This window comes from Lactuca virosa, chromosome 3 (assembly GCF_052849685.1).
Source record: "Lactuca virosa cultivar CGN04683 chromosome 3, Lactuca_virosa_CGN04683_v6, whole genome shotgun sequence".
NCBI lineage: Eukaryota > Viridiplantae > Streptophyta > Magnoliopsida > Asterales > Asteraceae > Lactuca > Lactuca virosa.
Window position 1 is genome coordinate 71,626,796 of NC_136428.1, and position 12,137 is coordinate 71,638,932.

The window sequence follows — 12,137 nt, forward strand, 5'->3', positions numbered from 1 at the left end:
AAATAAAAATGCGTATCATTTTCAAAAATCATATTATTAACAAGATTACAGAACGATATTCTATTGATATCGATAGTAAACACTAATAAATTTTATTTTATTTTAATAAATTTCTTTGACTAACAATTCTTTAAAAATGAAATGTTAATAGTATAAAATAAGAAAAAAAACAACTCCTATGCCAGTGAATCCATTTCAAAGAGTGCCCATAGGATTTGAAGATTGCCATGGAGCTTCCTATTTCCTACCCTATTTGTATTCACCACTTGCAATGATCTCTATTCTCTGAAGTCTATAAATATGGCAGAGTCATAAAATCAAACTCACCAAAACATGAAGAAGTTTCAACTAAACTCTTCTGTCTTCCTCTTTGTTTTAATTCTTTCATTTTCTGTTTCATGGGCAGCATTATCTTCCATTCTTGAGGTTACACCAGGTTCTCTAGATTTCGTAGGCTGCCTACAATCCCACTCCAATAATGTTACCTCCATATCTCAAGTCACTTTTACCTCTCGCAATGCTTCTTTCCTACCCACTTGGCAAGTGCATGTCCAAAACACTAGATTCCTTAAGCCTTCCACTCGTAAGCCATCAGTCATCGTGACACCTGTGGATGAAACACTTGTCCAAACGACTCTATTCTGTGCCAAGAAACATGGCTACGAGCTCAGGATCAGGAGTGGGGGCCATGACTACGAGGGCCTCTCCTACACTGCTGATGTTCCTTTTGTTATGCTTGATTTCACCAACATGAGGTCTATAGACGTGGATGTAGCAAACAGGACTGCCTGGATCCAAGCAGGGGCTGCACTTGGTGCACTTTATTACGCTATTTCTCAGAAAACCGATACCTTATATTTCCCGGCAGGTGTTTGCCCCACAGTGGGTGTTGGCGGTTACATGGGCGGTGGTGGCTATGGGAACCTGTTGAGGAAATACGGTACTGCTGCTGATAATGTTCTGGATGCTCGCTTCATGGATGTCAATGGAAATATTCTTGACAGGAAGTCCATGGGTGAAGATTTGTTTTGGGCAATTCGAGGAGGCGGTGCTTCCAGTTTCGGAATCGTTCTTGCATGGAAGCTGAGGTTGGTTCCTGTTCCAGAAAAAGTAACCGTCTTTATACTGAATAAAACTTTGGAACAAGGGGCAACAGAACTCTTCCATAAATATCAAACCGTTATACCAGCTATTGATAGAAATTTACACATGAGAACACAGGTGTACGGTGAATATATCGGCAACACTACCAAGAAAACCATCCGAATTATGTTCGAAGGAATTTATCAGGGCACAACCGACACATTGCTTCCATTGCTGGACGAAAAGTTTCCGGAGCTCGGTGTTACACGAGAAATCTGTGAAGAAATTAAAATGGTGCAGTCGACCCTTGTGTTCTGGGGCTTGCCAAGCTCCACCCCTACCGAGATTCTCACAAACCGATCTGCCATAGCCAAGATTAACAACAAAAGTAAATCCGATTACGTAAGGAAACCGATCCCCATAAGTGGGCTCAAAAAGTTATGGAGAAAGCTCATGGAAAACGACCAATCAGCGTTTCTTATGATCAATCCTTTTGGTGGAAGGATTGCTGATTTCTCAGAGACAGCAATTCCATATCCGCATAGAGCTGGAGTTTTGTTACAAATTCTCAAGAGTGTTAATTTTAATGGTCAAGCTTCAGACACAACCCCTGTATCACTTAGGAGGATAGCATGGCTTCAAAGTTTGGATGAGTTATTAACGCCTTATGTGTCAAAGAATCCGAGGGAGGCATATTTCAACTACAATGATCTTGATTTTGGTGTTGGAAGTGCTAATTATGAAGAAGCAAGTATTTGGGGTGAAAGGTACTGGAAGAGGGACAATTTCAAGAAGTTGATTCGGATCAAGGCCAAAGTTGATCCTTTGAACTTCTTTAGGCACCCACAAAGTATCCCAGTTTTCTCAACACCTCTTTCCGACATGTGAAAGCTCTTCGATTGATGAAAGTTACAAAGTATGAATTTAGATTTTTAATTTGTTTTTGTCGTGAATAAACTAGCAACAGGTCTACTTTATGTTAGTTTCTTTCCTTTTTTCAACGTTTCCGACGTTATAAATGAATAAAGACTTTATTTTCCTGCCTAGTTAGTGATCATGCATTAGATTTTACAAACAGAGAAAAGAGAAGATAAAATGGAGAAGAAAGATCTCATTCTCATTTCTTACTGAACATGATTACAGAGAAAAGAATATATACCACGTCTAAACTGCACCGTCTAAGCTAACATGCACTAAACTATATTAACAAACTTATTTTCATGGATAAACGACGTAGTTTAGCTAACTAACCCACTAATACAAAACGATGTAGTTTTACCAACAGCTATAACGGATAGTATAGTCCAAAATTAGATAAATCTTCTCTTTTGTTTCAAAAAATATTAAAACTTCTATCTTATCTAAAAAATGCGACATTATGTTGGTTCTTGAGAATCTCGGTGTTACACGAGAAATCTGTGAAGAAATTAAAATGGTGCAATTTCCTCATAGATTTGAGGAAATTAACTACTGTATTTAAAAATATAGGGTACAAGTACAACTACTGCGGACTACCACTGCCTTTTGGAAAATGCACACATACATAGATACATTGCTCTCTTATCCATGTGTGAATTTGGTTTCTTTACAAAGGGTGCTATTATCGTTATGGATATTAATAATGTCGTAGAATATTTTATTATAACCAGTATGATATTGATACTTATTGATCAACTAATATATATATGTATGATTAGTGGCGGAACCAAAAAAAAAAATTTAGGGGTGGCACAAATTTCTTTTTTTTTTCCAGTAAGGTCTAAAGATGGACCTCTTAAACTCAAGGGTAAAACCGAAAAAAAACTCAGTTTTGGATTTGGGAACGTTATCTAAGATCAAGTCTAGATGAAACAAGAACAAGTGAATACAATAAATATAGTTGCAAGGTTCATATAGATGGGTATTAAGTTGGTTATTTGAGTATTCTTATTTAATTAAGAAACTATATAAGGTAGAATCACTCTTAATGAGGCACAACTAGAAATTGAAAATTAGAGTATATTTGAATTTGAAAATAAAATAGACAATGTGAACAATAGAGTATATGTAAGCTTCCCACTTTCCTCCAACCTCTTAATAGCGTCATGAGGGATACACTCTTAATAGTGTCATGAGGGATACACTACAATATGAAGACATACTATAAGGGCCATTTGGTCAGGCATGTCAATAGATAATTTTATGAAACCTAAATCCAAGAATTCATCTTCATGAAGTCTCAACTTATTTTGCACACACTCCAACCTGAATATGCATAAAATAACATTAGGATATGATTTCCATCTTAAATGCATGGAACATAATATTCATTTTAAAAATCATGGGGTTATACCTATAAAACTTAAAAAATTCAAGGAAAACTAAACACATTTGAAAATAAAAACTCACCAAGAAAATAGCTACCGGAACGAATATAGTGATTGAACCAGATGATATACTTCTTATGGAAAGCGGTATAAAAGATCTGATCATTTTCATTGGTCCTCAAGAAAAACATTCAATAAAATCAATACCCGGGGATTCTAATTGATTCATGTGTTTTGTTTGAAATCACCTGTTACAACATTATGTATGTTTTTCATTGAAGAGTTTTATCAAACACCTGGTGTTCATAAAAAACATACACCACAGATTAAACAATCAAACCCATATTAAAAACTCCTGAAACATGTTATAATCTATAAAACTATTTAATGATTTCCACTAGTTGAAAATTAGAAATCATCATTGAATACGGACAAAATCAGAAAGCAAATAAAGCAACTACCCTGTTTTGGTTCTGCAATTGAGAAGATGAGCAAGTAAAAGTCGGAAGTTTGAGTTGTAAAGTAGAGAACCCTATGTCCGTGTTTCACTTCACTGCTCCTCTTTTTCATCTTCATTGTCCCCCATCTTCAACAATCTGGGCTAAGGAGTAGCACAATATATTTTCTACGAGTAACACGTCTTCTTCAGCAAAAAAATTGCATTTCTCGGACAAACTTGAGGGGTAGCACGGGCTACCCTGGCTATTAATTGGTTCCGCCCCTGTGTACGATCGGCTTTGGGCCGATATAACACAAATACATACTTACAGATAGATCAATATACAATCTAATATGCCACCACCGTAGGAGAATGGCGAACACAAACTCGGTAAATAGAGAGATTGGAAGCATTTTAGTAAAGATATCCTTGTATTTGTATTAGTATTGAGGGAACACGAAGGACACAAACATGGTCAATGGCAACTTTGTTCTTGAAAAAGTGAATGTCAACCTTAATGTGTTTCGACACTTGATGTTGTACGACATTGGCAGTCATGTAGAGAGTGCTCATTTTGTCGCAAAACACGAAAAAGGCTCTACAGAGCAGAGAGTGAAGCTTTGTGAAAGATTTTGCAACCATGCGGCCTTGGCTACTACATTGGTCACACCCATGTACCAGACTACATACTAGACTACTGAGAGAAGAAAGATGAGTGGCCAAGAACCCAACCCACTCGTTCGAGAACCCAACCCAACTGGTGTTGTTACATCAGAACCAATAGACATGCAAGGAAACCGGCAAATAATATTGAGAATAATATGTCGATTAGTTGCGAATAATAGATCCAATTATTATTAATATGATTACCAAGTTTCATCCAGAAACCAGATTAATCCTTCTCGATTAGATCTGATTATAAGAAATGTAGAAGGATAGTCCTCTTATTGGACGAAATTAAAAACAAGAAAATAATATAAAACCAACATGTTGACGGCTGATCTTGGATCTTGATTGTGGAATCACTGCACGGATCGAACTCTTGTCCTTAAAGGTTTTTTACTTTGCTTCTATTGGTTGTAAAGTGAATACTAAGAAACTGGGAAGAAATTGCAGAGAGAATAAGAGAGCTTTAAATTTTTGTGAGTATCAAATACGACTCCTAGGGAGTTGTATTTATAGGTATCGAAACCCTAGAAGGCAGAAAAGGGGCCCATATGGGTCGACCCTTGGAAACCCTAGTGCGACGACTTGTTCTCCAATCTAGCCGTTTTCTAACCCTTCCAGAATATTTTGTTGCAATATCTACGAAGTGGTAGAATATTCTGTTACCATATCTACTAATTCAATCGTTTGACCAGATCGGTCTAACCGACTTGACCCGAAATTCGCCAAAATAAAAGCGCCTCAGCTCCCAACGACCGATGCGTGCTAAGTGCGCCTAAATCGCGTCATTTCGCGTACTCACGGCGTCGGCTAGTGTAACATCCCGTTATTTTCTGTTTGAAAAGTCAACTCTAGTCAACCAAAGTCAAATAAAAGTCAACTAAAGTCTTTTTTATTATTTGGGTTTTATTGCGGTTATGATAATAACCTTTATTTGCTAAAATCCTTATAATATCCATAGTTGAATTTGGAAGGAAAAATGTTTGAATACCGAGAAACTTCGCATACTATTCATTGCCTCAGACCGCAAACACTTCGGGCCGCAAAGAGTTTACGGTCGTACACTCCTCGGACTGTAAACTCCTCGCAGCCGTAAACGAGGCTTCGGCCGTAAACGACTCGCCGACTTCAGACCGTAAACACCTCGGCCGTAAACCCTCGCATATATATATATATATATATATATATATATATATATATATATATATATATATATATATATATATATATATATATATATATATATAGATTTTCTTTATTTTTCCTTCATTTCTCATATCCTCCAGTCAAGAACTCTCAAATTCTCTCAAGTATCATCAAGAACACTTCTAATTCTCACCAAATTTGTAAGTGATTCTTCCATTCCTAAGTTAATATCCTTGCTTAATCTAGTTAAAACCTATGATTTCATCAATGAAATCATCTCTTTTGGTTAGGTCTTCAAGAACACCAAGAACACACACTAGTTCTTTAGACCGTGAACACTCCCTTCAAGCTTCAAAACGTAAGTAATCTTCTATATACTAGTTATCCTATAGAAGCTTTTAACATACAGCCTTGAAAACAACCATTTACAAGAACAACAAGAGTTTACGGCCATGAGCATCTCCCTTGGCCGTAAACTCCTATGAAGAACATTGGCCGTAAACTCCCCTTGGCCGTAAACACCAAAGGTGTGGCCATAAACTCCAATGAGTGGCAGTAAACTCCATTTGATTCAATCACATGTGATTGTAACATTTCAATCTAAGTGATTCCTAGTCCCTAATAGGGTTTCTTAGCATAATTAGTTGTTTAAACACTAATTATATCCATATATGTATCATTATATGCTTAATAGGATCTGTTGTGTTCAAGACTTCACTTGACACTTAGCATCCTACACCGATCTTACATTTGAATAACTTACATCAGGTGAGTTCATACCCCCGTATTTTCATAAGTTTTTACTGTTTTAAGTGGGGGAATACAAGTCTAACACAAAGTTTCTATGTTATAAACAAGTGGTTTCAATATTTTATAAAAATGGATTTTAGTTATCATCAAATCAAATGATTTTCAATGTTTGTTTCAAAATATCAAACTTCTTTTAAATGTTTTTATAAACTTATATTTTTCCCCAAAAATCATACTAGTATACATATATTTATATAAATAAGATTTAAAAGGCTTAGGACTGATAACCCACTTTGATTCCTTTTCCTTGTCTGGATGTGGGATTACAAGTATTAGTTATTTGTCCGAGTGTCATTTAAAATTTACTTATATATAATTGTATATGTAAACAAGTATAAAAGTTAGTTCATTAAGTACAATTACCCTTTGTAACATGTTGAGCAAGGGGTTACATTCATAAATACTCGTTATCAATACAGAAAGTACATATAAATTATAATAGGTATAATTTATGATTCACAGAACATTAATTCATGATTCAAATATACTAAAGTACATTGTTTTACAAGAACAAAGGTTTGATTCAAAACTATTCAAGGGTATACATTCTTTCATATATATACTAAGAATACTAATTCAAGAACATACTATCAATCTTTTATTTCAGAATGATTGGGTTTTCATAATTATTATACATGTAACGTTTATATGCTTTTATGAGTCAAGTAGTACAGTTTGTTTAATTTATTTAAACAATATAGTAAAGTCCTGACATTATAACCAGAATCTCCAGTCGGAGATCGAAACAATGTGTGTATAGATCTATATTGGGATTGACAACCCCGCACTCGGACTGCTAGCTATAGTCGGGCATACACGCCTGTGAGTGACAAATTGTTATCAACATGTTTTCAGCGCATTCATAGCGTTGGGTCAGTCCATCTAGTCAGTATGGTTATAATAACTCTTTAAAAGATATTAACAATACGTTAATGTATAATTAACTAAACTTAAGTACATTTTCAAAGTACTAGTTTACCAAATACAGTTTACAGTATTACATTACAGTTTACAATAACATTTGATGAAATCAGACATGCTCTCAGATACAAGTTTACAAAAAGGATTACAAATACAGAACATTGGTTTACAAATAGAACAGTTTTACGTAACAAAAACTACTTTTCATATACAGCAGAAAATAATAGATTTTCTGGAACAGTTTACATATTCAAGAAATAGAAAACATTCTTTCAAACATAAATACTTATGCACTCACTCAACTTTATGTTGATACTCTCTTTTCAAATTACTTGTATTCTCAGGGAACCAGTAGACAGGTACACCCCGAGCTTTTGAGAAGATGGAGCTATTTATGTCTTGTCTTCTTCTTTTGTACAACCATTTAGTTTCAGTATACAATGATGAAACACATGTAAATATTTATACTTTTTAAATACAGTGGTTGTTTGTACTTTGATTACTATAATGCATGTGTTATGATACTACAAATGAAGTCCTCCACCCCCAGACGTTTCTGCCGTCTGGTTTAGGGGTGTGACAGCTAGTGCTAGGCTAAACTAGCCGCGCGCGTGGGCTTAGCCCATTCCTTTGATCCACTAAAGCCTGTGAAGGCCTATCAAGAGAAATGGTATATAAACCGACTAAAGATTTCTTTCCCCACCAATATGGGATAGAGGAAACTTACCAACCTACAAGATTACCTCTATAATTTCCAACAGCGAGATCAGAATAGGCCGTAAGGGTGTCTGATAAAGAAGCATAAAAATGGAGGCCATGATTAAGTGTGCCTCGAATATAGCGTATAATGTGATTCGAGGTGTGAAAAATGCTCGAGGGTCATGTATGTACAAACACATATGTTGAACTGCGAAAGATAAGTCGGGTCAAATGAACATGAGGTAGTGTAGCGCCCCTTCAAGACTTCGGTTCAGATTATGGTTGGCCACTGAAGGACCATCAACAACAAGTTTCAAATAAACTTCAAGAGGTGTTTTTGTAGGGTTGCAGTGGGACTTTTTTCATGGTTGAGGATATCGGTGGCGTATTTCTTTTGTGAGATAAACATGTCTTTGGAGAATTGGGTGACAAAAATTTCGAGGAAATAGTTGAGGTACCCGAGGTTGGTCATAGAGAATTCATGACCCAAGGAAGCAATGATTTGATTAAGAAGATTCATGTTCAATGTTGTGAGGATTATGTCATTAACGCATAATAAAATATATGTAAGATCGTTTCCATGTCGAAGAACAAACAATGATGAGTTTGCTTTGTTGTCTTTGAACCCAACGCGGACAACATAGGCATCAAAACGTTGAACCCAGGGGCACTTATTTGAGTCCATAAAAAGACATCTAGATTCGACACCCATAGTCTCGCTTATCAAGGTCGTGAAGTTGCGTGATCGATCAGTTGATGCATCTAAATTGCTTCGGCTAAGTGATCATGAAGGATCATCTTTTTGACATCGGTTGGTGATGTTGGGTTTTTTATGGGGTTTTTTTGCCCATGAGTAAGCCCAACTCATATTTAGCCCATGTTAGCATATATATATATATATATATATATATATATATATATATATATATATATATATATATATATATATATATATTATTGTTGTTGTCCTAATGTTTCAGATCATACACAAAAAAAAAATACAACACCAAATAGAGAGAGTAAGAGCAAAAGAGAGGGTTTCTTCTTTTTCTCGTTTTTCTTGATACACCTATAGTGTTTCATCATTTCTCGGAAATCCAACGGTTTGTTTTATTTGATTTTAGGAAAGCGACTTCCTAACACCGAGATCTTCACATCCAACGGTTGAATTGTCGAGATCAACTCTAGAGACTCGGGAATCGTAGCTTCTGTTTTTTTCCGGAAATCAACATTTGGTGATATCCATTCTTTTCTCTTTGTTGTTTGATTCCATATACTTGAAGTTGTTATTTCCAAGTGTATGATGATTATTGTATGCATTTGGTACATCTACAGAGGACTTTGTATTCCGCAAATATTGGTGATAGTGGATTTGAAGTGGCTCTAGTAGTCTCGTGGTTTTTACTCTCGTTTTGAGAGGTTTTTCACGCTAAAATTTTGGTGTCTCGTATTGATTGATTATTTACTGTTTTAAGTTGATTATATTGATCATATAACTTGCATTGGGGCTAATTTGTTACAAGTGAAAATATCCTATTTGTTTGTATCCTCAAGGGTTCACTTAAGATAAGAAAAGTTTAGTCAAACGAAGTTTTAACTCTGCATTGTTATTTATCGTTGTGGCTGTGTTTTTCCTATCAGGTGAAGCTCCCAATTGCAAAGATGTGGCCAGGCTCAACACGATACGAATAGTGTCCATTTCGACACAACCGGGCTAAAAGTTTTTGTTAATTCGATGCTTAGTTGTTAACAATGATCCAAGTATGGTTTTTTATTTGAGAATTATATTCCTCAAGCATCATTGTGTGCTAGTTTGGGTCTTGGATAGCTTGAATGTGAGACTGTGGGATAGTAGATGTTGAGTGGGTTTGGGTATCCCAATCTTGGAGCTGGTGTCCATATGGTGGTGGGTGTCTAGGGGTTGCTAGTGATGGAAGGGACCATCGAATGATGTTTAGGGGTTATCGGAAGTGGTTGCGGTAGGTTTGATGTTGTCGGGGGGTGGAGGTATGATGAGGTTTTATAGTAGATTAGGTTGATTTTAGTGGCTAGAGGGATATATGGTTGGTTATGGTATTGGTGTTGAAAAATGACTATGAGGGAGGTATTAATGGTGTCATAGAGGCAAAGGGAAAGACGTGTTCGTCAAATGTAACATGACGAGAGAGTTTGGTATACGCATGATGATTAGATGGGTATCGTACTATCATAGGAATATGCACAGACAAAACAATTGAAAACATGCAAAGTTAGGAAAAGTAGTAAATTAAGAATTAGAAAGCACAAGTGCTTACTGATTGTTGGAAATCTAAATATAAAAAACACTGTTGCAACTTGTTGCAACTGATGGGGAATTGCTAGTTCTTGAAAAGAAAAATATACTTCTTTGGTCTGTATAGACAATACACATCCATTGGATGGAGTCATGTCCTTCAAAGATGCTCTAGGATACAACATTTCCACCGGACTAGCTTTCAATACAAGGTAACACTTCTTTATACATTGGAACATGGACAAGATCATATTTATACATTAGCCCAAGGTAGATAACAATAACACTAAGGTCGGAAGGAAGGTACATGAAATGAAACTCTTATTTCTTGCAAAAGTGTTCCAAAAGAACAGAATCTGACATAGTTACTAAGCATGGTTAAGGGGTTGTTGATAGCCTCTTAACTCTTCAATTAAGAACTAAAGGTCTTCTAGCCCAACAATATCTAATGCCCTCATTGAGGTTGAGGGTTCAAGCCCCGTCGTGAACATAACTGGAATTAAGGAGTAGTTTAAGATTATCCTCCCTAGATTTACCGTTTAAAAAAAAAAACCCCTCTTCAATTAAGAGGCCAGGTAATTTTTTAGTTTAGAGTATGGCGACCCTCTTGTTTTTTTCAACAACCACTTAATATTTTAGATACAAGAGTGTATCTGAATAAAGAGGCGTGTAATTGTATATTCCTATGCCCTTGAATCTTTTTTTCCCTCTTCCCTCTCACCTGCCGCCACCCCTGAACCACCTCCATCCAGCGCCGCCCACGGCCCACCAACCCTTCGCCGCCGACAGCAAGTAAATCTTTCTTGCCCTAATCTTTTTTTTCCGTCCAACGCTGCCTTCCAGCCCCTACCCCTTCTGAATCGGAATTGCAGGCCAAAAATAGAACAAGAACAAGAATGTGTTTCTTCTTACCATGTGCTGCGTTTTTATCTCTTTCTATACGTTTCTTTGAAACCTCTTTTCTTTGCCTCTGCGTTTGTTCTTTTTTTTTTTCCTTCATATTTTCTGGTTTCAATCAAAGAAACGGATCAACAGGGATTTCCGTGACTGATATGATGGGTGGAATTGTATATGGTGATGTTATAGCAGAGGAAATCAACCAAGATCAACTACCCTCTTTGCTTCAATTTGATGGTGGGTAGTTGAATATGGTTGGTGAATAGAAGCTGATGGTGCCGTGAAATCTGTGGTGATGATGATGAAGGTCAATGACAGGTGGGTGTTCGGTGATGTTGTATGATGACGATTGTGTGAGATGGGGATGATGGTTGCGTGTGATGAAGAGGGTAATGGGATGTTGGGTATTAATAGAAGCTATATGATGTATGCATTGCTAAAATTTGAGGGTCTTGATGCAAGTTCACTTCACATTGATGTATTTACTTACTAATGAAGATGATTGCTTCACAAATTACATATATGATCATCTACGCCATTTCTTTAACTTGGGGATTAATTTTAATAATATGAATTAGCTTTTTGTTTCTTTTACAAGAATTAACCTGATGGTTGTAATTTGATGTTTTTCTTGTAGAAATGTTTGTTGAATTTGTATTTTAAAGTTATGAACATATAGAGTGGATTAAATGTTGGTAAAATGTTTATATGTAAATGTGAATTTCTCAAATTATTTATAGTTTTATTGGGTATTTTATTTCTAATCGTAAACAGAAAGGGTAAAACAGTCATTTTTATCATTCAGTATAGCATTTCAGAGTTGCATGTTAAAAACCAAAGGCCTCCTAGCCAAAGGGTACGAGGTGTTGCTCTCAATCCTTAAGGTCAAGGGTTCAAG

General features: G+C 36.0%; 1 long non-coding RNA gene and 1 pseudogene across 1 annotated transcript; one reads left to right on the forward strand and one right to left on the reverse strand.

Moving 5' to 3' along the window:
* Positions 1–218: 218 nt before the first annotated feature.
* LOC145165930 (tetrahydroberberine oxidase pseudogene) lies at positions 219–2,129 on the forward strand (annotated as a pseudogene).
* Positions 2,130–3,067: 938 nt separating this feature from the next.
* LOC145162381 (uncharacterized) lies at positions 3,068–4,485 on the reverse strand. The gene is made up of 2 exons (XR_013739068.1): positions 3,472–4,485; positions 3,068–3,327 (listed from the first exon to the last, which is right to left on the reverse strand). It is a non-coding gene; the product is annotated as an uncharacterized LOC145162381 (long non-coding RNA).
* Positions 4,486–12,137: the final 7,652 nt, after the last annotated feature.